The 24,477-nt window shown below is 54.0% G+C and overlaps 1 protein-coding gene across 2 annotated transcripts in view; it reads left to right on the top strand.

Moving 5' to 3' along the window:
* The first annotated feature begins 344 nt into the window (after positions 1-344).
* PTP4A3 (protein tyrosine phosphatase 4A3) overlaps positions 345-24,477 on the top strand; it is a 38,975-nt gene continuing 14,842 nt past the window's right edge. The window contains exon 1 of one of the 2 annotated variants that reach the window (XM_068672751.1): positions 345-545. The gene's annotated coding sequence lies outside the window, so the exon portion shown is untranslated. Of the gene's footprint in view, positions 546-2,753; positions 2,909-24,477 lie in introns of those variants that run through there. The other variant, XM_068672752.1, reaches the window with a different exon arrangement.

Genomic DNA, 24,477 nt, shown 5'->3' with positions numbered 1-24,477 from the left:
TAGGAGGAGTCCACGAGAAATCAGCAATAAATGGGGAAAAAAGGTTAAAAAAGGGGAAAAAGGGGGAAAAAAGAGGGAAAAAGGGGGAAAGAGGGGGAAAAGAGGGCAAAAAGAGGCCAGCAGACCTCCCTCCCTCACTGCCTCCCTCCCTCCCTCTCCTCAGCTGGCCCCGCCCACCCCCTCATAACCACGCCCACGCCCGTGACCACGCCCCCTCCGTATAAGCCACGCCCCCTCCCTCCTCGCCCCCCCCCCCTCCCATCCCCGTTGGCTGCCCGCCGCCGGCGCCACGTGACGAGGGAGGGGCGTGGCCCGAGCCGCGGGGCGGGGGGCGTGGCCAAGCGGGAGGGGGCGTGGCCAAAGCGGCGGCGGCGGCGCGCGCGCGGGACGGGAGCGGAGCGGCGGCGGCGGCGGCCTCGGGACCGGCAGCGGCACCGGGAGCGGGTCCGGGACCGGCGGGGGCCGCATGTGCGGGAGGGGGGCGGCGAGGACGGCTTGGGGCCGAGCCGGGAGGAGCTGCCGGAACCGCCGGAACCGGCGAGCAGGTCGGTAACGGGAGAACCGAGCGGCGGGGAGGGAGATTAAAGGGGTTTTTGGGGGGGGAATGGGGTTAAAAGGGGGGAAATGGGGTTAAAAAAGAGGGAAATGGGGTGAAAAAAGAGGGAAATGGGTGCGGGGGGAGACCCGGGGTGGGTCCACGCGTGGGAGAGGCTGTGGGTGCGGTGTGAGCCGGGAGGGGGCGGTGGGAAGGGGGGGGGCACGGTGAGGGGGTCCCGGAAATTTTTTGGGGTGGGGGCAATTAGGGTTGCAGGGTGCAATTAGGTTTGTAGGGTGCAATAAGGTTTGCACGGTGCTCAGAGCCTTGCACGGTGCGATCAGCCTTGCACAGAAGGGCGAGCAATGTTGCATGGTGCATGCCTCGCATGCTATGGCTATATTTGCTATTTTTGGTCGGATTCTATAGTTTTTTTGGGGTCAGATCATCGATAATAGGGTGCTGTGAAATGCTGGTGGGTGTCCGTAAAGCTGGGGGCTTCGCACGCCCGCCAGCATCCAGCACGGGTACCTGGATACACCCTGGAGCTGCTACTTGTGTTGTCAGTAGGCTTCAGAGTTAACAGCCCGGGTGCTGGCCGTGCCAGCAGCCAAATCCCTGGCCTGGGGGGACGTCAGATCCCAGCAGGGACCGTCACACGTGGCACTGGGGTCAGGTGGAGGAAGCGACTTTTACCCTTTGGGGAATGCCCAGCGCTCCCCCCGGGGGAGCAATCCTCGTGCTCCCTCACCCGAGGCCCAAAATAGCCGTGTCACCGGAGCCCCGTGAGCTTTTCGGCCCCACTGGCAAAAGGCAAAACCTTTCGGGGAATAACACCATGCTTAAAGGTTGGGAGGGGACCTCTGGAGGTCGGCTTCCTCCGCCCTCCTTTCTCGATCACCGATTTAATTTCATTTTTTGCGTGCGCCTCGATGACTGCGAATCACCAGAAGCATCCTCTGCAAAGTGCATTTCTTCGCTTCGTGCCTGCAAAGACAGCCAAAAAAGCCGCATTTAGGCCCGTTTCCAGCTTAATCATCCCTTGCGAGGGGTGGAAATCGGTGCCTTGAAACCCGGCGGCGCTCGGTATTAAAATAGCCGGCAGTAAACACGGGCTCCTATCGATAACCTTAATGACGGGTTGGGTTTCGTCTTAAATAGATGCGCGTTGCCACGCCGTAGGGAAGTGCAGGTTTAGCATCCAGACGGGGCGTAGCGTCTTGTTGTAGCGTCAGTGGGGAAAAAAAAAATATGGGGGGTTATCTCTGATGTGTTGTTGGGGAAGAAAATGGCAAATTTGGGGGTTGGAAGTATGGGACTTGTTTCTGAGCACCACGTGGGTGTTGGGTTGGCCCAGCTTTGGAGGGGCAGCATCCCCGTTTGCATCTTAGAAAGGGTTGGTTGGGGTGAGCAAGTCTTAATACTCTGCAAAAACCCACACAGATGGTTTTTTGGGGGTTCTTTTCCCTCTGATTTTATCCCAAAACCGATAGAGGTGAGCAGCGCCCGCCGCTCCGTTACGGGCTCGGTTTTACCCGTTTACGCCACTTGGCAAACACGAGAAGGGCCCGGATTCCTGTGGCAAGGAGCCCTTAAAATTTCAACAGCTCTACCTATAAATATAGGCAGCGTGAAAGGCAATCCGCCTTCAAAAACAAAAAAAAAAAAATAAAAAAGAAAAAGAAAATAAATAAATAAAGGCCCCACGCTCTTTTTTTAGTCCAACCGTATCTGCCCGACTTGAGCGCAATGCAGCGCGTCTCCGGCCGGGAGCCTCCAATGCCTCTTGCTGATTTCTGTACGGGTAAAAATGGGTGTAAAGGTGGTGTTTTCGGGTGAAACGCAGCAGGATGTGATGGCAGGAGGATTGCAGTGGGGTAGCTTTTGGGATGGTGGAGCTGCGGTGCCGTGGGGCGGCGCGCGTGGAGCCCGGAGCATCCCTTTGGGTGCGAGATGGTGCCTGGGGTGCGAATTGAAAAAAATGATAAAAAATAAAGAAGCACGGCTGGGGAAATCCCCTTCGGCGAGGCATCCCCGGTGAGGATCTGTGGGTCACCTTGCGGGGCCAAAGCTTGGGGTGGGGGAAAGCGGGTGCTGGCGGTGCGGGGAAGCGCTGCGTGTGCACTTCGCCCCGGCGCGGAGCAGACAGGCTCCGCACGTGACCGTCTGCATTTCAGCTGATCTCTGGACCACTCTGCCAACAGGCTCTTCTCGCAGCTCGGCGGCCGTGATAGCGCTTCTTTTTTTCCCCCCTTCTTCCCCTCCCCTTCCTTCTTTCTCCGTCCTCCGCCTGCTTTCCGAGCCCAAGGCTGCGACAGGGGGGGAGCCCGGCTGCAGCTGCGCGGGGTCCGCATCCAAATGGTTTCCTGGAAGGCGAGTTTTTTTTTTTTTTATATCTAAAAATGATCCTTTTCCCTTCGTCTCTGTGCTGGTTGCGTCTCGGTTTTCCTTCCTCGTGGCACGGGCGGATCAGAGGAGGGCTGTGCGGACTGGGGGTGGGGGAATGAGGGATCGAAGTGGGGGGGGGTTTATGCCCTCACGGATCTCCCCGCTGCGGTATCGCGCCCGATCGATGGCAGCTCCGTCCCCTGTCATCTCTGCGATAGTTCCCGGCGATTTCCTCTTGACGTCAGTGCAGTTAATCAGACGGGGAACGTGGGAGCTGGCAGCGCCGCTGCCTCTGAGCGCCTCGCAAAGCCTTTGGGGGGGGGGACACCGGGCGCCCACACGGGATTGTGCTGGGGGGGATGGCATCGAGGCAGCCTTTCAACCCGGGGAGAGCTGGCTGCGGAGCCAAAGCGGTGTTCTTCACCCTTAACAATCCTCCTTGCATCTGTTTTTTTTTTTTCTCCTTTAAAAAATATTATTATTTTTCCTGTTAATAATAAGGGAAGCAGCGCAATCCCCTACACCTGCTGCACTGCCGGAGGCAAGGACCCAAGAGCCCTCCTTGATTTTTAAGCAGCCTCCATCTCCCTACCCGGACCTTTTTCTCTGTATTTTTATTTATTTTTTAACCCCAAAGCATTACGAGAAGACACCCGATGGCTTTTTTTTTTTTTTTTTATGGCCGGGCTCCCAACGCGGGTGGCGGTACCCGCGGAGCCAGCGCCACCCCCAGCACCCTGCGGGAGCCCCTCGCGTGGCGCTGCTTAATTACAGACTTAACGAAGCATCTCCCTATTTCCACCGAGACCTAAAAACGTTCCCTCCTGGCCAAGGGTTTTACAGGGGAGGCCGAGCTGGGCAAGAAAACGCTTCCCGGCGGCACCCTTGGGAGCCGAGCACCGAAATGGGAACGCCCGCGTCCCTCCAGCCCGGCCCTCCCTGCCGAGCCCTTTCCTTCCCTATCCGACCTGCCACTCAAAGCCTCTCCTCGCCGCTGTGTTTTTCCACAGTCGGCTGCCCGAGCGTGACAGGGGCGAGAAGAAAAGCAGAACGGGGCCAGGGACGCAGCCGCACAGGTGGGCTGTGGTTGGGTCCCCCCCATCCTACACCCTCGAGGGTGTTTGGCGCCCCATCCCACCTGCCTGCGCCTCTCCCATAGGGCTCCTGCTCCTCCAGGTAGCCCAAGCAGAGCAGCCGAGATGCCCCGAGATAGGTGAGGAGAGGAGAACATCCCCATAACCCTACTGGGGCAATGGGGAGAGTGATGGGGCTACGGGGTTTTGCTTTAGGAACAGCCCCAACCCCTAGGTGGCATCTCCCAGGGCTTCCAGGCTCCAGGCAGGACCTGTCACCAGCTCAGGCTCAGGACCCCCCCTCAGGGCCTATTTTATTTTATTTTATTTTATTTTATTTTATTTTATTTTATTTTATTTTATTTTATTTTATTTTATTTTATTTTAATTTTCATTCAGGATGTTTTCTAGCAAATCGCTGGAGAAGCACTCAGGAACTTTTGGGGTTCACGGCGGATGCGGAGCAGACCTGGCCCCAGCCTCTTGGCTTTGGGTTTTTGGGGTCACAGCCCCCAAGCCCCACTCCTGCTCCAGGCAAGCAACGTAGCTGGGTGCATTTTTCATCTCTCATTGACATATGGGCTTAAAAAACCCTATAGTGTCCGAGCTAAGCAGGGTAACACTTCATAGCTGGGCGCAGGAGTTAATTTTCCTTGCCTCTGCCATGCCCTACAGCTTTTTTTTTTCCCATGCAGCAGGACCGCAGGGAAATGGGGGCGCGAGTCCGGGCGATCCCAGTGTCCACCCAGGGGCCCCCTCCGTGTGAACGGGGTCAGCAGCTGGGAAATGGCAGAGCGGAGTGGTAATTCCCAGCTGCCACGAAAGCGGCTCTCAAATCAAATTCCCTCCGAGGAGCAATTCCAAGTATTTGAGGGTTTGAACTTTTCCGGGGAGGACTTTGGGAGCTGCCGGCTGCCGCGCTGCACCCTTGGCACCGCGAAGAAGAGACCCGGGGGAATGGGTTTCATTATCCCAGCCTCTAAAAGATGGGTTTTTTTGTTTTTTTTTTTAATGTATAAATCATTATTTTTATTCGTTAGCTGCGTGCCCGCCGCGATGACCCGGGAACGGAGCCCTGCTGGAAGCAAAGCTTGCCCTAAACCCCAGAAGGGTTGCAGGAGATGCCCGTGGGGCTCGGTGGCCCTCGTGGTGCCACCCTACCTGTCCCCACATGTCCCCAAGGGCTGGGTGCCCCTTGCCATGCATTCCTCGGCCGGCACTGCTTGGTAACTGTGGGCACAACAGAAAAACAAACCTCGCAGCGAGCTTCGCTCTCCCAGAGCCCCTGAAGCTCGCTTTAAAAAAAAAAAAAAAGACTTTGGAGCAATGTGGTCTTTTTTTTTTTTTTCTCATGCTCATGAAAATTCTCATACCAAAGCTGTAACCTCCGCTGCCCCCGCTTTCGTTGGGTTTTTAAGGTGGCTTTTTGGGGGCGTCGGAGGGGAGGTTTATCCAGCCCCGCTCCCCAGCCTCTTTTTGCTCACGAAGAAGGCAACAAAAAGAAGGGTTTTGGTCAAAAAATGAGCAAAAAAGTGCAGCTGGGGACAGGCTGGGTACCCCAAAACAGGGATAATGTGCAAATGCAGCTGGGTTGGAAGTAGCCCCCATAGTATAGGGATCCCCAAAGGGATGCTGGTAGCGGGGCCGTATCCAGACTCACATCTCTGCTTCCCCACCACCCCTCTTTGAGCTGGGGATGAACCAAGCTAATTTGGGGCAAAAACCCCGCTAAAAAACCCATTTGCAGCAGGGTTTCCCTCCCCATACCCCCTTCATCTCAAGATTTTCTCGGCTCCTTTTAGGTTCCTTTCCCGTTCTTCCGCCAAGCCATCCGTCAGCCTGGCCCTGCTGGAATAATCCTCAACTCCTCTTTTTCATTTCTTATTCTTAGTTCTCTGCGGGGAGGTGGGAGAAACTCATCTCCTAAGGCAGGGAAGTGGCAGAGACCTGCGAATCCCAGGGGGAGCTTTGGCACGGATGGGAGCAACCCCTGTGCTCTCAGCTGGCTCCGGACTCCCAGCCCCAAGTGGCATCCCTCAGACCACACACTTTGCTCTCTTTTTTTTTTTTCTCTCCCTCCCGACCTAATCCCTCCAACCCCTTAGGCTTTTTTTTTGTTGTTGTTGTTGCTGCTGCTCCTCTCCGAATTCCTTCTCATTCGCAGGCTCGCTGCCAGCCTACCACACGCTATAAAAAGGGGACTTGTTCTCCAGGCTCCCCTCCGGTACAGAACATTTACACAAATAGCCCCGCGACGAGGTCCCGTTCCCCCTGCTAGCGCTGGGAGGGTGCCTGGGGAGCGGGGCTGCCCTCTTAAGAGAAGCCAAGAAGTCGAATTTCCCGGAGCCTGAAGCCCAGGCAGCGTTTAAGCTCCCCTCCTCCTCCCGTCAGCTGGAAAAACAGAGCCGTGCCTTTATTTTATTTCATTTGATTTTGTCCCTCTCGATCCCGGTGGAGGTGCGTTTTGCATCCCCTCGGGCAGGTGTGGCCACGGGGCAGGATTTGGGCACGACCACAACATTTTGGGCCCTGGCAAATCCTCCGGGAAAGGAGCTGCAGAGCCCTAGCTCTAAAAAAAACCCCAATTCTTGTGGTTCCAATATGGTTGGGATGAGCTGGAGGGTTCATCCCTGCAGTGGGGATGGACTGGGTGACTTGTGTTTGCTCCCCCAGCTTCATCCCACTTTTTTTTCCACCCCATTTTGCCACCCACTTTCTGTTTTCTGGATGCTCTGTGTTCATTTGTAGGGATGCTGAGATGCTTGCCGTGCTTTGGACCACGCAGAGCTCTCACCGAGCTTCTCCTTCCTCCAAATTTCCCCGTTACACCACCCAGACCTGCAGGAGGATGCCCCACGCCAGCTGCCAGCTCCCATTCGAAGCCCTCAGCTGCTTTCCTCAGCACTCTTCTCTTTTGCAATGCAAAAACCCTTTTTGGCAAAGGAGAGTTTTTTTTTTTTTTTCCTAAGGCAGCCTTTGGTAACGTCCTTCCTTCTCCCTGCAGCTCGCAGACATGGGTAGCGACGTGACGGCTCGCTCCCGGCCGTGCTAATCTCGTGCTAATTTCTCCCCTGCTCCTGCAGGGCTGAGCCAGGTGCTTTCCTCCAACCCGAATTGATTTATGGCATTTAACTTCATCGGAGCAAAACGCACACAGCTCCCTAGCACGGGTCCCCTCTGGGTGCTTAGGGCCGTCCACGACTCGTTAGGGTGTGATTAAAACCTTACCAAGCAGGCTCGAGGCTCCGTGCATGAGACCCTACAAAACTCAGCACGATTTGAGCCTGCTCCAATGTAGGATTTGCCCTCGGGGCTCTGCTTTCCCCCTGGGGGTGGTAAATCCCCGCTTTGTCATCTTATTTCCCCTGCTTTTTCTTTTTGCTGCCACGTTCACCGGCTCTGCTGTGGGTTTTCTTGGCCGGTGGGTGCGTTTTTGCACTTTTTTTTGGAGGCCGTGTGCTCATTCCTGGGGACGCTGAACTTCTCCTTCTGGTTTGGACCCTCTCCTTGGCAGGTGGGGCTCGGTTCCTCCTCTCCCTGCCTGGAAATCTTCTCCAGGTGCCCAACCTCTCCATCCTCCTGACCACCAGCCAGCTCCCTTATTTTCCCCAAGCTTTCCTTTACTTAAAAGTTGATTTCTACGTGTTTTTTTTTTTGTTTTGTTTTGCTTTTTCATCCTGCTTAACCTAAACTGCATCAGCCTTTGTCCGTTTGAGGCAGGGTTTTATGGTCATTGCAGCATCCGTCTGTCGGGCCGTGCCCTCATTAAACCGCGCGTAAATTGGCATCGCTGGGCTCTGCGGTTCTTAGCAGGATTATTCTTGGCTCTCCATCTCACCAGCGAAGCTGCTCTGCTGGTGTAACAGTTCCCAGCCTCGCTCCTCTCCAATTTCAGGTGCCAACCTGGCACTGAGCAAATTCCTGGGAGCAAACCAGAACCCCACAGCAAGTAGGTTTCCACCCGGAGCACCTCTTCTCTATTCCGCGGTGGTTTTAGTGCATCACATCAAGCATTAAACTCTCCAAATCCTTCCCGAGCAGCCCGCAGGCTCCTTTACAACCACAGCTCCAGCCCGGATCTCCCGTTGTGCATCGCCTCCTGCGCTTTTTGCCATCGCTGGTCTTGGTGGTGCTGGTGGCGTCGTGTTTTCTCACTGCCTCCCTCGCCACCAAGCATTTCACTTGGTGCAGCTGGCCATTTGCTCCCTGCGGTTGCTCTTCCTCTTTCCTCTCTCCCCGTTTCCTTGATTTCTCGCTGCGTTTGAAGCCAGGGGTGGTCGGGGCGTGTTTTGCAACCCTTCCGCTCCCGTTATTCGTTTCTGAGAAGCCAAGGGGAAGGAACTGCAAGCAACAAAGAGCCCGAGCTTGGAGGGCCGGCTGTTTATTTGTCAAAGTGAGAAAAGCTGAAGAACACGAGAGGAAATCCTCAGCAAAAAAGTACCTCAATGAACTTCAGGCTTGGGCGCATCAAACTTCAGAGGAGCAGAGCAGGAGCAGCAGGAATTGGGGGACCTCCTCCTGATGTGACTTTAGGCGGAGGTGTTCCTACTGTAATTACTGCAAATAACACCTCGGGTTTGCATTTTGCACCCCTGTCTGGCTTTTTTTGCATCGTGCATCCCGTCTTGGTGGCACCTCCTGCAGTGGGTTTGCCATAAGCCAGCCCCCAGGGGTGCAAATTGGGTTGAGGAGACTCGAGCCAGCCTTTAGATGCTTGGAGGAGGAGATAGGGGCTGCAGGATGGCTCAGATACCAAGTCAGAAGATGCTCCGAGGTCCAAAAAGGACGAAAATAAGATCCTTCAAGAGCCTTGAGGACCGCTTAAGATCTTCTCCCTTGGAAGCAGCAATTACCAGATGAAAGAAAATGTCTTCAAGCCGGCGACCAGACGTTTGGGAGCATCTGGTTTGCGTTTTGCCCGTGCGCTCGGGGCGGCGGGGAAGGCTGCTGGCTGTGTTTATAGCCGGGCAAGGCAGAGCGGCGTCCTTCAGGGAATACGGCCGGCGCTTATGAAACGCCCCAGACAGGAGCGATTTCCACATCCCATCCCAGAACCGTTTAGGTTTTCTCTTGCCTTTTCGTCCCTCCTCGCTCCCGAGGAGGCATCGGCGGCGTGTAATCGCCGCCGGCTGTAATGCAGCCAGACCGACCTCTTCCTGGCAGAGGCGAGCGCAACAGGAGCCAAGGGCTATTGCGTGCCCCGAATAAAACGATTCCAGCCCCAGGGCCTCACCCAAACGCAAGGCATCCAGGACCAGCTCGGTGCAGTTTGCTCGAACCCACAAGAGTCGCTTTGCTGGCAGCTGCCCCTAAATTCGTTTTTTTTTTTTTTTCTTGGTTTTCCCCGCAAAGCCACCTGCCTGCTGGCCGCATCTCGAGGTGCACCTGCGGCTGCCAGGAGCAGCACATCTGGCTGCCGTTAGCGGGCTCTGTTTAGTTTTTTTTTTTTGCTAAAAAAAAATTATTCATGGCTTTAATTGAAAGCAGAGGCAAGCGGCTGCGCCCCGCTGGCCGGCGCGTGGCTTTGCTGGGCTTTGATGGAAGGACAGAGACTCCAGGTCCCCCAAGGAGCCGTCGTGGTGCATCCCACCGTGCTTCTCTTCCTGCTCCCAGCTGAGATTTGCACCGAAACCCGAAGGATTTAACTTCCTAGCCCTGAGCAAAGACAGCCCGAGGTGATGCAAATGCATGACCTGGCCCAAATCTCAGGAGGAGGTAAATATTGCACCACGCAGAGCGGGCCGTATCCTTTGCCCCAGCTTGAGGGGCTTTGCTTTCTCCTTGTCCTCCCAAGTGGCTTTGACGGGGAAAAATGCACCAGCAGCTGGGTTCAGCTCCGTGGACCATCCATTTGAAATTTTGGTGGTTCTCACCCAGCCGGGGAGCCTCTGCTGCTCTTATTCTGGTTCAAATCACCTCCACTTTGTGCAGATCTCAAACCTGGGGGCTCAAACTCAGCCCCCTTCCAAGCAGATTTGGGGAGGAGATGCACAATGGGAAAGGCTTTCTCCTTGCCACCCAGTTTAATTACAAGAGTTGTGCTGTGGATCCCCATCCCGTCCTCGTGTGAGGCTGCCGGCGGGGAAGGAATTGGGTTTCACAACCCATCTTTCCAGGCTGCCACGAGATTACTGGAAGGAGAGGAATGTGCTGGAGAAAACGTCCCAGTTGCTGTTAAAAGGCACAGCTTTCTCTCCTCCTTTCCTCCCCGCGTCACCCTGGGGTGCCTTTGCCCTTCTGGCCTCCCCTTCCTGTGCAAATAATTGCAGGCGCGATAAGCGGGAGCCATTTGGCTCTTGTGTCAAGGAGCTCGTTGCTTTTGCTTGCGGTGCTCCCGGGACGGAGCTCAGCCCCTTTATATCTGAACAATAAATCTCGGGGCTCTCCAGGACACACCCTTCGCGCGAGGCACTACTGCCTCTTAAATAATGGGCCTGCCAGATGCTTGCTCTGTCTGGGTGAAGAGCACGCCAGCCAGTTGGAGCATCTGCAAATCATTTTCCAGGAGAGCCCAGACAGCGCGGGAGGCTCGCCCGAGTCCCTTTCATCCAGCCCTTTTGGATCCCCGCAAACATTTCTGGGCTGCTTGGAGCAGAAGCGCCAAGAGGAGCTGCTGGAGCCTTCTCCCCCATGGGCTCGAGGTGAGGGACGTATCCTGCACATCCTGGGTGCTGGCTTGAGAAATGCTTTGGAAAGTCTGAAATCCGTGCCAGGCAGAGGTTAATTCAGGCTTTTTTCTCGGATCCCTTCCTTACGTCCACCGATGCTTGGAAATACCGGGAGCACCAGATGCAGAGCTGAGGTCCTGCGTGTTGGTTGAGCTGGGCTGGCACCGGATCTGCTCCTTCTGGATGATGTGACGATGAAAGGGCTGAAGGTGGGGACAGCTTTCTCTGTTGTGCCCCATCACTTTCATTTTGGGGCACAGGGACCCCAGTAACATTTTTACCTCCAGCAAGAAGAAATCCTGTGAGTTCTCTTCAGGTCTCATTGCATCTGACACGGCGGGGGTGAGAGCTCCGTGGTGCACTTGCCCTGGTTTCTCTCCCAGGCTAATTACAAGCCTCTTGGACTCTCTCAGGCAGCTTTGGCAGGTGCTCTGCTTTTTTAGCTCCAGCGCCGGGGAGCCCCGGCCACAGCCGTAAAGTCTTTCCCCGGCTATTAGAAAGCGCCTTCCGCTGCTGGAAGCTGTGAAGTGAAAAGGACCTACACAAATAAACTTCCCGAGGGCAGGGAGTCAAAATATCCCTGGGCATGTTTGGTGGAAAAAAGGTTAGCCAGCCCCAAGCCTTGGACTCGCTGCTGGCCTGACCTTGTTGACAAAACACGGGGTTATTAATTGGGGTTTTAGGCAAACAGCCCGAGGATATTCAGCAGGAGCCTGTCCATCACGGCGGCTGAGATCTCCCAGGGCAGCGCCGTGAGAGCAAATCTGGCCGTGCTCTTCACAGACCTCCGCGGAGAGCTGAATGAAATCCCTCCAGGATGCCTTGGCTCGCCAAGCTCCCCCGAAAGCCAGGCGGCTGGTGCATAACGCGCTCTGGACCTCGGGTGGAGAGGATGCTGCAGCACACCGTGCTGTCTCCTGCTCCCTCGCTGGTCCTGTTCCAGCCTCAGCTTTTGTCTCTGAAGGACATAATGTGTTTGGAGACACGCTTAGGGTCTGGCCCCGGCTCTGGGTTGGGGTTTTATTGCTGAGGATAAGGCGTGCAGGGGTCTCAGATTCACTCAGTGGCCACGAGAGCATGGGGGTTCCCCAGTAGTGGAGCTGGGGCAGGAGCACAGGAGGAGCCAGCCAAGAAACCAGGCACTTTAGGGTTTCCTAAAAGGGCTCTGTAGACCATAATCAAGCTAAATTCAGATTTCTTCTCTCAAGCTGAATCTTAGTCGTAGCATCATAACCCTGAGCAGGAGTGTGACCTTTGCTGCCCCAGCGTGGTCCTAAACCTCTGCAGCCACTCACTGCTGCTCTGGCCTTTGAGATTCTCGCCATCCCATGCCAATCCCCAAGCTTGGTGTTTTTCTGGGGGCTACAACAGGGTGTTTGTGGCTACTTTGGGTGCACCCGCAGCGTTTCAGCCGGAGAAGAGCCGCCGGAGTGGCTCAGCCGAGCGAGAGCAGGAGCCGGCTGTTCCTATCGCGGCTGGCGAGTTCATTCACAGGATCTCACGGCAGCGAACAGCCCATCTGCTCGCTTCCCTCGGCTCGGAAAGCAAGCAGAAACCAGCGCTGGCGCCGGCCCAGAACAGAAGCTATGGGATTCCTCCTCGACAGCGTGACAGCAAACGCTCGTCTCGCACGGGGCCAGTGCCGGGCGGCTCTCGCCCGCCGAGCCCGCGGCAAAGCCCGTCCCGTTTCAGGAAGGGTTTGCCTTTGGGCTGCCAGCTTTCCTGCACCTGAGTGACTAAGCGAGCTGGAAAGCACCTGTGGTGCATGCCAGGGTGGTGGAAATAGGGCTGCCAGCAAGGAAACATGCCAGCGCACATCCCACCGTGCTGCGAGGAGGTGGGCAGCACCTGGCAAAGGGGCTGCACCCTCTCCACAGCTCCCTTGAGAGGCTGACAAACATCTCTAACGTTAGAGACCACCTCATTCAGGATGTGGTGTGGGTGAAATGCGCTCCTCAGGGTTTTGCCAGGTCCCTGAAGCCCCGCAGCTGAAGCCCCCTTGCCTGGGATGCTCAGCTTTTCTCGGCTTCCTTACTTCAAGTTGCTCTTTGCAACCAATCGAGAGGGATCGAGGTGCCCCTTTTCGTCTTGCACAGCCTCCTGGCGTGGTCTTGCCCACGGTGAAACCAGCGCAGGGGTGGAGCAGTCCTTCGGGCAGGAATTCAGAGCAGCCCGGCAGCTCTCCGCAGAGCCGCGATGGCAGGCGGCCCGCATTTCACAAGTGGGGTTTTCCCATCAGACTCTCCTGCTGCTATAAATAACAGGAAACGTTCTGCTGGCTCTGCTCTGGAGAAGGTCAGGAGCTGGATTCTGTGGTCCCCGGAGTTTTAATGAGATTGGAGGTTCAAGCAGCATACCCAGAAGTCCTCTGGGATGGCCTGCCTGAGGCTCTTTGGTTCCTTGGATGGCAAAGTCTCAAGCACCGGCCTTTGGTAGAGTCACCTTAGCCACCCTTTTGAGATATCAGGTCCTGCTAAACCCTCCACGTGCTGTTCCATCTCCAAGACCAGATGTTAACTCTTGGATCGCTCATGAGTGGTTTGAACCATCCCCTGCTGGGAGCTTATCTTGCGATCTCCCTCACCAGCACTTGGTATTCTCCTTGTGGTGGGCAAATGCCTAAAATTTACCCTTTGCCTTCTCCATCGAGGAGGCTGATCCTTCCTGAATCTGCCTTGGGGCTGAGGGACCAGCCCTTTGACTCCTGGGTTGTTGGTCCCACCACAGAGATGGGAAGGTGGGGTGGGAAACCTGTGTCCTCTGATGGCCAACCATTGTGGTTGTCAGTGCAACAGGGAAAAAAAGAGCCCCTAGTGAATGAAAGAAAACTTTAAGTAGCACTCAGTGAGACAAAATTTCTAGCTTTTATTCAAATCACAGTATTTGTCTTGCAGTATTCCCCCAAACCAATACTTGGTCAAGAGTGAGGTGAAACTAGCCATGCACTGCTCTCCTATCTCTGTTACTCGGGTCTGCTCCTAATGCCTGACTCCCTTCAACTATGTTTTGTCTTGGCAACATCTCTCTGTCTCTAAATACCAAAGTACCAAAGCAAGGTTCCTACCAAAACGCTGGTTTCTTAAGGAACCAGAGGAACTCTGTCCTCGTGGATAGGACTTGGGTTAACATCTGGTGCCAAGTGGTGGCTGGAAAGGTCCTAAGGTAGAAAGATGTTCTGAACAGGCATAGACCAAAATAACTTACATCTTGCACAATCGATGTGTGCAAATAAATCTCTTAAAATAGGGATGTGGGTGTCTCATGCTGTTGCTGTAGTTAGTATGAGGGATGGGGAGATACCTCCAGAAGTTGGCTTGCTCCTCAGACCTCTGTCTCTATTAATTAGAGGAGTGAAAGCAAAGGCTAAATGGTGTTTGTCCAGGTCTAGCTGGCATGGAAAAAACTCAACACACATCTTCTCTGGCTGGTGGCAGTGGTGGGTCTCCATTAGACTTGTATTTCCCATTGGGCATCCCCAGCTTCTCTCCTCCTGGTTCTCCCCTTGGGCTTGCAGCAGGATGGAAATGCAACAAATCCACCGGGAAGATCTGGCTCCGGGAGTTTGCTCAGACATCTCAGCAGCTTTCCATGGTCGTGGAGGGCCGTGTTGCCCCAGCAGCCACGTGGGGAGGAGGCAGAGCCGCCGGCTGCTGCCTCTCCCTTTTCCCCAGCAGCTGCAGGAATGCTTTGATGTCTGCTCCTCCGGCCCCGAGCACCCAGCACCAAGATTAACCACCCGTCAGACCCCTTCACTGCCTCCAAATTAATCTCCTAAACCCGGGAAAGCCCCGCTCAGAGGGCTCCTGGCATTCCCTCCTTGAAAAAAGAAGGGTTAAAAATAGTTTCTCCCCTTGCACCTGCTCCTCCAAAGCCAAAAGTGAGTTTTATTTTTACAGCCCAGATTTCCTCCTGGTGGCTGTCTCCTCTGGTGGGGTGTAGGGGAATGGGGCAAATAGAAAAGTCATCAATCTTAATAGTGCAAAGAAAATAGGCAGCGTGGGAAGTGCTTATGCTACACATGGGTTGGGGGGAGCCCTTTCCCGTCTCATCATAACCATGTGCTTCGAAACTCAGGCAGAAGTGCAGCTCCAGTGTTGGTCCTCTGGAAAAACACCTGATTTTGCTCTTTTGTGTTTTTCCAGGCCAACCCTTCAAGGGACGGGAGGGCCGAACAATTGCAAATGGAGCTGTGTGTTTGTGGGCGAGTTATTTGTGGGGTTTCCTTGGTCTAAGTTAGCATCCCCTGTGCAGAGCTCTGAAGCGGAGAAGGAAGCCTGGCTCGGCCCCGATTAAATGGTTTCAATGAGGGCGAATTACTAATTTTTTTTAAGGCCTGCATGTTTACATTTCATAAGCTTATTTTAAAACACGTGTACACAAGAGCAGGCTTATTTATAAGGCAGAATAGCCCACTGTGTCCTTACCTGACTTGAGTGTCAAGGAAGCAGCTTTTTTTTTAAAGAAACTTTTTACAAGCATGGTTTAAAATAAAATCCTGGTTTGTTGCACCCCAGTGAATCTGCCCGGGAGGAGGTCAGTGCAAGGTCTTGTTTTCCGACTGTAAAAAACTCTTGTGCTTGTTTACAGAGCTTCTTCTTGCCAGCTGTCATTTTAGGATAATCTGTTAATGACAGCTATAGGTAAAAAACTCATTTCCATCCCCCAGAGTCCTGGCAAGGCTGTGCTGCCAAAATCCCAAACTAGCCCAGCTTCCCAGCGAAAAGCCTTTGGGAACTTTCCATCTGTAGAGCAGGATCTGCTGGGTGACCCATTCAGTCAAGGTCTTGGCAAGGTTTCTGGCTCCAAATCCCCAAGGTAAATACATAAGAAAGCCTTTTAGGGGCGATGGGCGTTCTCTGCCTCTTAGTCCCGCTGGCAAAAACCGCGGGAGAGGCCCCGCTGGCTGCCCCCGAGGAGTTTCTCCAAGGAGGATGGGGTGATCCTGAGTGAGGAGGAGGTGGAGGAATGAGGGGGTGCCAACAGCCAGGGGAGGATTTTATTTTTCATTCTCTGTTTTAACTATATGAACTGGCGAGGAGCATCTTATGGTGGTGCAGAAGAGCTTCAGGGGAATGTTAAGCGTGGTGACATGTTAAGCATGGGCCTCAATGGCAGACCCAAGGAGTAAAGTCTCACAAAAAAGAAGCAAAGCAAGTAAAATTTATCTGGCACAAGGGAGGAAAGATGTTTTTATGCCTATGCTGAGAGAGATTTTTCTGCTTGTAGCAAACTTTCACGAGGCCCGTGGTCCTGGTGGGTATGCTGAAGGCCTAGGAGGCCGCGAGGTAGCAGCTACCTTGTGTACCCAAGGAAATAGCTGAAGCAGACACAGGGCAAGGGCCGGGTTTCCATCCAGCAGAGCTGTAAAACCAAAGCCCTGACCACTGGTGGTTATTTAAAGACTTCCTGCGATGGGAAGGTGCTTGGCCAACGTTCAGGCTGGGCGCCTGCTCTCTGCAAAGCCAAATAAACAGAATCCACTTGAACTTTCCACCTTGCGGGCTCGGCCAGATGCCTCATCCCTCACTACGAGCGCGCCTCGGATGGGCTCTGCCTCCAAGCCTCCATGGAGGATTTGGGGTGACCACCACGCTGTGGGGTGCTTTTCCCTTCACCCAAAGGAGGAGTTGGGTGCTGTCGTCCCACTGCTTGGAGCTGGAAGGCAGCTGCTGGGCGGGAAGGCCTGTGTCTCCAGGATGGGCTGGGATGTCCTACGTGTGGTCTGTGTCCTCAAATGACCGTGGGCAGGGCAAAGAGAGAGGAAATTATATCCTTTAACTCTAGATGTGTAGTTTCAATGCTAATTTCCCAAGAGGAGGACAGCTGAGATATTTCCGTGTAGCCGGGTGTAGGAATTTTGTCCATCCATCACAGACCTCCTGGACGGAGTCCAACAACGGGACACAACGATGGTGGGACAGGAGCAGCTCTCCTGTGAGGCTGAGAGCTGGGACTGCTCAGCCTGGAGAGGAGGAGGCTCAGGGGGGATCTCATCAATTTGTACAAACACCTGAAGGGAGGCTGCAGAGGGGACAGAGCCAGGTTCTTGTCACTGGTGCCCAGTGCCAGGACAAGAGGCAATGAGCACAAAATGGAGCAAAGGAGGCTCCCTCTGAACATCAGGCAGCACTTCTGTGCTGTGCGGATGGCTGAGCACTGGCACAGGTTGCCCAGAGAGGTTGTGGGGTCTCCTTCTTGGAGATCTTCAAAAGCCACCAGGATAAGATTTGATAAGATTTATTTAACGTGGTGCTCGTCTATCCTTGCTTCTGCCCCTTCCCTGGTGACCCAGGACATTTTGGCAAGCCAGCGAACTCTGCAGTGGATGCACCTCCATGGATGGCTCCCTACTGCCAGCAGCAGCCCCATGGCCTGGGAACTTTTGCAAGACTTGGCAGCGGGGCCACTGCAGGCGTATTTCACACAGGACCCAAAAATATTGCTGTCAGTGCAGCGTTGGTCGGTTTGAACGCAGGGTCAGGTCCCTAAGAAATCAAGCCTGTTGATGGACAAACCTAAGCAGATTCGAATGTTTCGTCTGATTTTCTTGGATTGCAAAGTTTCCATGGGAGCCAAAAAGCTCGCTTCTCTTCTTGTTTACTTTGCAGACCAGAAATACAGCTGGGTTCAGTGAAATTAGGAAGCTTAAGTTCTTGTAGCAATGTAGTAGAGGGGGCAACTGGAAAAGCTCAAATCTCTCCATCAGAGCCCATAAAATAAGTCCAAGATGTTCTTCCCCAGCTCTGCTGCCCTGTTTCTGCTCTCTGCCTGTGTTTGGCATTGATAATGATGATTCAGGCACAGGGCAGCCCCAATATCAAAACCCTGGCTTGAAATTCCTCTGAATTTGTAGTAAGGCAGCAAATCTTGGGGCTTTTCTTTCGATAAAGGTCAATGAGTTGGGACCACGCAGATGTTTCCAAGCACATGAGTGCCAGTGCTGAGTCTGGATGATAGCATGGGAGACGGCGGGTGCAACCCGAACATCGTTTTAAACTGCAAATGAACCCTGAAATGACAGCAAACTTGAGGCAAGCCCACGTTTCGGGCCAGGCTGGCCGTGAATCAGCTTTGGAAAATGAAAGACGAAACTTTCTGACTTCAGCTCAAGTTATGAACTTCTAAACTCCCAATTATCTGATTTGCTGGAGGCAAGCCAGAGACAAACATTTTTCGAGGCGAGCACATGGGATGGCTTCCTGAAAGTGAACTCATTCAAAAAGGCGTGATTTGGAAGCAAGAAGTTAGACTCAAAAGCTGATGTTTTGAACTGGGTTAATCCCACGTGAACGTGGCTTGCTATGGATTCCTGAGATCCTTTTGAGCATCCTGTCCCATTGCTCTGGGATAAAATGTAGGGGCATAATACAGCACTTTCAAAAGTTGAAAAAAAAATGCCTCTTAAGCCCATCCAGATGATGTCAAATGAGCAGAAAACTTCTTGGCTTGGTCTTTTCCCTCCAGATGCCAAGCCAGTGGCTGGCCATGAACTATATACAAGTGAAGGCCAACAAGGCAGCCCACAGCCCAAATTTTTTTTTTTTCATGGCACACCTTTGGGGGTGCCCATTTCCCCTGTAAAAAATTAATTTCTTTTCTCTTTTACTTTAAAAATTGTTCTGTATTCCCCAAAACTATTTGCAGGTATATATTCAGATTTTCTTAATAGTTCTTCCATTTGGGTCAGCCCTATATTTTTAAATAATTTAAGCTATAAAGTACGTATAAGTATATATATCTCTAAAATCTAACACAAAACTGAAAGAGGAACTTGGGAAATCTGTTCAATGGGCAGAGGGGGAATGGCATTTGTAGGTCAGAAAGTGAAGCGTCCTTAACACGAATGGGATCAGTGGGATAGATTTGGAAACGGGACAAGGAAAAGATGCTCGGTGGTCTTCCATGCTTCTCCAGCTGTCGTAGCTCTCCTGCAGATAAAATGTTGAAGATTATCCCGCAGGTGAAACGCAGGAGAGGCATCGTGCAGGCAGCTGGGCAGCAGTTCCCCCCCTCCACGAACTGCTGGAAGTGCCATCTGCTGAAGTCAGTGCAGGTTTTGTTGAGCTCTGTTTGTTTTAGTCAAGCGGCCGGGTCAAGGACCGGGGTTTATCATCAAAGGGATGCACCCACGGCACCGGCTGCTGGGAATTGTCCTCGTCCTTGGGGCTGTGGCCTCAACCTGGGGGGATTGCCGGGGTCTGCTGTAGGTGAGGAGTTTGTGACGCCGTGCCACTGCCAGTGGCCCTGGTGCCTGTCCCCTCTCTGCACCTCCATACCAGCAATGGTGCTCACGTCTGCGGTTGTGGCAGCAAAATGGGTGAGTTCAAAGCTCTCTGCATCCACCAAAATCTCTTGTTCCTACCCCAGTACAAGGCTCGTATGCTGGGAGCAGATTTGGGGTAGCACCCCTCTGCCTTGGAGCAAGGGGAAGGTTGCGTGGTGCTCCTACATGCAGCTCACTGCGGTCCTTTGAGCTGGCAGGGGCTGTGGGTCCAGCTTAGCAGGAGAAACCTGCATCGCCAAAACCCCTGAGCCAGCCCTGTGACCACATCCCATTAATCCAGCGCCCGCCTTTCTGCAGGGAAGCCTCGTGGCAAGGTCCCCGAAGTCTTTTAGGTATCACTGCCAGGCAGAGCGGACGCAGCCCGTGGGTAAAGCTCGGGGGAACTCCTGCTGCTGTGTTTCTAGTAAATGCCTGCCCAGGGCAGGGTAATGACTGCAGGGAGGATGTGCTCCATCCAGCTGATGGATGCCGTTTACGGTAGATCTGGAAATGGGGTGGGGGGGGGGGGTGGAATGAGGGTTGTTCTCTTCCAGAGGCTGATAAAATGCTGGGGAAATTCCTGCCTGGGAACACGCAGCACTTTCATGCTGTGCTGGTGCCTTCAATTACAGCGCTCGTTTAGCAACCCTTGGCCGCCCATCCCAACCCCGTGCTGCCCACGATGCCGTGCCAGGACAGCTGCAGATGGGCTGGGAACGGAGCCAGCTGAAAATCCACCTTTTTTTTTTTTTTTAATTCCACCCCCCAAGGCGGGATCCGCTCCTGGTGCAATCTCCCGGGAGGGAGCTGCCGGCGAGAGCCCCTAAGAAAATGCTGGGGTCTGCGGGGATGGAGGAAAACCCCAGTGCTGGAGGAAAAATATTCAGACTCTTGCATGAAATCTGGCATAGATGAGGCAAGCGTTCACGTGTTTAAAAGCTGGCTGTTGTGGTTTCACCAATCCTTGTCTTTTCCCCCTGTCCTTGTTGGCATCCAGCGCGCTCTCATCACGATTTACCAGCAGGGAAGAGGAAATACCCCACGGGAAGGATGTTGCAGCACATTCACCCCTTGCTCTGGTGCAGGGTTAGGGATGCTAAACGGGACCCGGGAACCCAGGAGCTACTTTCTCATCTCCACAGCCGTGTGGGTCAGGAAAAGGGAGGTCGAGCCTTGTTAGAAGGAGGTGAAATTACTGGGATGAGCTGCCCCACCCATGCAGGATGCTTGCTTGGCTGTTTTCAATTAAGTATGCTCCTTTTGCTTTTCCATGCAGAAAAAAAAAAAAAAAAAGCCATTTCAACATAAAAAAAAGACACAATTTGAGGATCCGGCCTCGTTCGGTGCTTGGTTTCTCCAGGAACCTCTCAATGCTCGGGGCTGCCCATCCCCTGGCTGGTTTTGCTCTCGTGTGTGGGGCCAAAACTGTGGGAGAAATTTGCAAAGAAGCGAGGCGTCCTTTGTGCTGGCTGCTGCAAGCACTCAGTGCACGGCTCCTGTAGGGTGCTGTAATGCGGATTTTCTGCTGAGACAGTTAAAATTCTATGGGTTTCAGCCAGGTGTATTAATAGGTATGCCCTCCTTTAGCTGCCTCTCCGTACCGCTGATTTTGTAGGGGAGGAACTGATCCAGCACTGAGCACTGGGTATTTCTGTGTATGGTCCCCGCAGATTCGCAGATTTATTTTCTCTTTGCTGCAGCCGGGCTTTTTAGGAAGCAGCAGGAAAAAGAGATGGGGAGAAATCCCTCATCCCAAATATTTAACCCGCTCCTAAAGACCTCTATTCCCCTAAGCAGAAAAAGGTGATGGAGATGCCCAGCTCAGCCTGCAGCAGGTTTTCTGCCCAAATGCATGGAGGTGGGCCTGAAAATAAATATTTATTATCTTTGGTAGCTGGCTGCTGGCTTCATCATCACAACTGATGAATATGAGCTCGCAGCTTTATTTATCCAAGCCAGGGAAGCTCGTTTGCTTTTGGCCTGCTTAGAGCCTGCTCCAGCGCAGCAAGGGTGGCCAGGAAATGCCACCCACGCCAGGGTGTCGAGATGTCCCTGAAACCACGGGGAGCGGAGCAGCTTGCGTGTCTCCAGGCCATCAAAACCTCCCCCTGGGGCCGGGGAGGACGTGCAGAGAGCAGATGAAACGCCGCGTCCTGTCTGTCCCGTGTCCCTGCCGGATCCGGCCCTAGGAGCTGGGGAAGATTTCCTGCTGAGCAGGGCGGGGAGGCTTTTCGCATCTCAGCCTTGATTTAATTTTCAGGTGATAAAAAAGTGTTGCGTGGCCCTGCCCGGCGCTGCTCAGCAGCCAGCGCGTTCAAACGCTTCCCGTTCTGCAGGGAAATTTGCATTTCCCTAAGGGCAGCACCGGTTTTATGCAAATAGCCCCGACGAAAGAAAGTCGAGGCCAAAGCGTGCTCGTGAGTAAGCAATTCTTGGGGATTTTTGTCGAGAAATCAGGCGCTCTCCTGCAAACCTCTCAGCATTTTGGGGAGCAGCAGCATGCACCGCCATCAGGGGGGCTCCTCCAAGCCTGAAAAGCTCCGGGTGAGGAGTGCTCCACCTCCACGTTGTCCCACAAGCCTGGAAAAAGGTGCTTTGGGGCAGCAACGTCTTGCTGCTGGGTTTGCTTCTTGCTGCACCATTCCCACGGGACGTGGCATCCCGAGTTGGTGCGGTGTTCACATGCAACAGCATCTGCTCTGTCACTGTAGGCAAAGGGTTTCCTGACTGAAAACCTTTAAATCTCCTCTTTCTTTCCCTTCCTGCCATCCCTGAAAGATGTCAGCCTTCTGCAGTGCTCTCCAAAATCACCTGAGCACGGTGCCCTGCAGCCACCACTGCTGCACGACATCCCCGTTGCTTTCTCTATCAAGATGGTAAGATGAGTGAGCAGCAGCATCCCACAGCATTTCTGGCCTCTCCCATTCAGAGCAGGTTTTTTGCTCATGCAGACGGTTGTGATTTCTCTTTCGGAGATGCCGGGGTGGTGGCTGGCTTTCCTAAAGCCACCGATGAAGTCGGATGCTGCTCCTGGAGGCTTTCAGTGCCAGGTGACCCCAATGCACTTGGCCGGTTGCTGATCTGAATTCTGTGATTCTGGGATCTGGGAGATTGGTTGCCACAGAAATCAGTGCTTAAAGTCTCCCGGTGGCTATGCAAAACATCTCCTTTCCAGAGCACCATCTACTTGCTGGCGTGGGCTACTTCTTCCAGAGCAATGCCTGATCCTGCCTCCTCCTCCTCCTCCTCCCAGTCTGGCCCCCCATCTACCTGACTGACGGGATGTCAAGGCTGTGACTTCCAGCATTTTGTTCCCTTTGATCTTATTATTTAAGGGCAAACCACCTTTATTTGCTCAGCCAGCTCTGGTGGCTGGGGGACGCCGGCACAGCGTCTCTCTCGGCGCTGAGCTTTTGCGCAAGAGCAGCAGCAGGTCAGCCCAAAGCCCTGCCAGGTTTTGTCCCCGTGCATCACAAACCGGTGGCTCGGAAGCATTTGCAAACCCACTTCTGCCAACCCACGTGCTCTGGCTGGTGGAGGAAACCTAAAAAAGGGAACAAGGAGCCGTAAAATCCCTCTCAGCCTGCTGCCTGTTAGCTCGGAGGAGGAGCTGCCTTTCTTCGGGGCCCGGCTTCTCTGATCGATGCTGGCTCGATGCCACCCGAGGAGATCTTTCCATAGGGCTTATCACAAAGCAGCCCCAACATGTTTCCTCCTACCCCACGTTTTGCCATCCCCGGCACGTTGCGGGACAGCGTGTGCTTGCAACACCCCCTGCGGGGCGAAATCCGCCCCGTTGGGGAGGTTGAGTCCCCTGGAGCCCCCCTTCTTCGTCAACAAGCGGCCGGCGGTGGGGTTGTGCAAGACGCCGGTGACGCAGGGAGGGCTGCCTCTGCCCTTTGGTCAGGGCTTGCAAAGGTGGCAGGAGCAGGAGGTGTGGGTGCTGACGGGGTGGACGGGGGAAAAAATGCAGAAAAAAAATGCTATTTTTGGCTCAAGTTTGAGCTGGGCTTTAATGGGAAGGTCTCAGCAGCCTTTCCCGTCCTTCCCATCCCATGGGCTGTTTCTGGCGCTCCCAGTGCTTCCCACTTGCCCTTCAGACACCTGCCACAAATATTAGATTTGCTCAAAAGCACAAGAGCAGAGGAGCAGTCATTCAGCCACGATGGATATTTGGGGTGGTAGAAGCACGTGGTGGTGGTGGCCAAGGGACAGTGCCAGCCCCAGGGTCGGTTGTGCCTTGGGGCGAGGACAATGCTTTGGGTTTTATCTTTCCATAGATGCTCTCGAGGAAGCCTGGAAATGTCCCAATAGAGGAAGAAATCCTTTTTCTCTGATTCCTCACACCAAAAGAAATCCCTGAGGCATGTGAGAGGCCCCAGCACCCAGTATTTGGAGCTCGCTGTGCATCGGGTGCCGGATCATAGGGACTGGCAATCCCCAATCAGCCAAACCCTCCCCCAAAAAAACCTCTCTGCATATCTGGGAGGCAGCCAGCTTCCAGCGTGCAATTACCATTCCCTGCAGAGTTGGCCTCGCCCCCCCCCTACTTCTTTTTTTTTTTTCTTTTTGGGATTTTTTTTTCCTCCTTTCCCTTCACATCCAAGCCAGGAAAAGCCTCTGACGTCGGCACCACGGCCGCGAGCCGGTGGGGGAAGGCGGTGGAGGGGATATCCCACATCATAAAACCAGGATCACATCGCCCGTGAGTTACCCATGGGGAGGGGGACGGATCGTTTTCCCCCAAATGCTGAATTTTTGGTGCTTTCTTTTGCATTTTTGATGAGCGTCTCCCACTGGCTGAGCCTCTTAGGGTGCAAGCAGGAGTTGGGCTAAAAAAAAAAAAAGCCGTAGCTGCGCACCCCATATTTAGGCTGCTCCGGGAGGGTTGTAGGATGGGGTGAAACCCCAAACAGCAGCTAAAGGGCTGCTAAAGGGGATGTCTGCAGCACCTCGTGTTACCTGCGGGGCTGTAGGTGCCTCTTCAAAGAATGAAAGTGCAAATAAAAGATAAAAAGGAGTCGATTGATCGTGTTACCCCGGCCTCGGGTGCATTCCCTGCTTGCACAACAGCTGGGAGGACCGTGCTGTTATCTGTCTGTCTGTCTGTCTGCCGAGCTATCTGATCTTCCCCAGTCCTCCCTCTCCTCCCTGCCTCCCAAGTGCCTCCTGCTTGCGAATCTCTGCTCTGACATCGTGCCAGCATCCTGGCCTCCTTCCTAAATACCACCAAAAACTCCTTCAGCCCAACCGGGGATATAAAATAAGGGGCCACACAATTCTTTTTTGCAAATTTAGGTGGGAGCTGGTGTCTTAACCACGTGCTGAAAGGGGGTGGAGGGAGATGCAGGAACTCCTCATCCACTTTTTGCAGCTCAACACCTGGAGCAGGACGTGCCGGTGGCCGTCGGGCTCCTGCGGGGTTTCTTGTTTTTGTCTCTCTCCTCCCGGACCTTTCCTGTCGAGTTCCCGTTTCCTTCCGCACGGATGCGGCTGGAGGAAGTCTCAGCGCGGTCGCTTTCCTCCAGCCGGCCCCTGCGATGGCCCCAC

The sequence above is a fragment of the Anas acuta genome, chromosome 2, assembly GCF_963932015.1.
Source record: "Anas acuta chromosome 2, bAnaAcu1.1, whole genome shotgun sequence".
Classification (NCBI taxonomy): Eukaryota; Metazoa; Chordata; class Aves; order Anseriformes; family Anatidae; genus Anas; species Anas acuta.
Note: the sequence above shows the minus strand (reverse complement) of the source record. Positions and strands in the feature narration are given on the sequence as shown.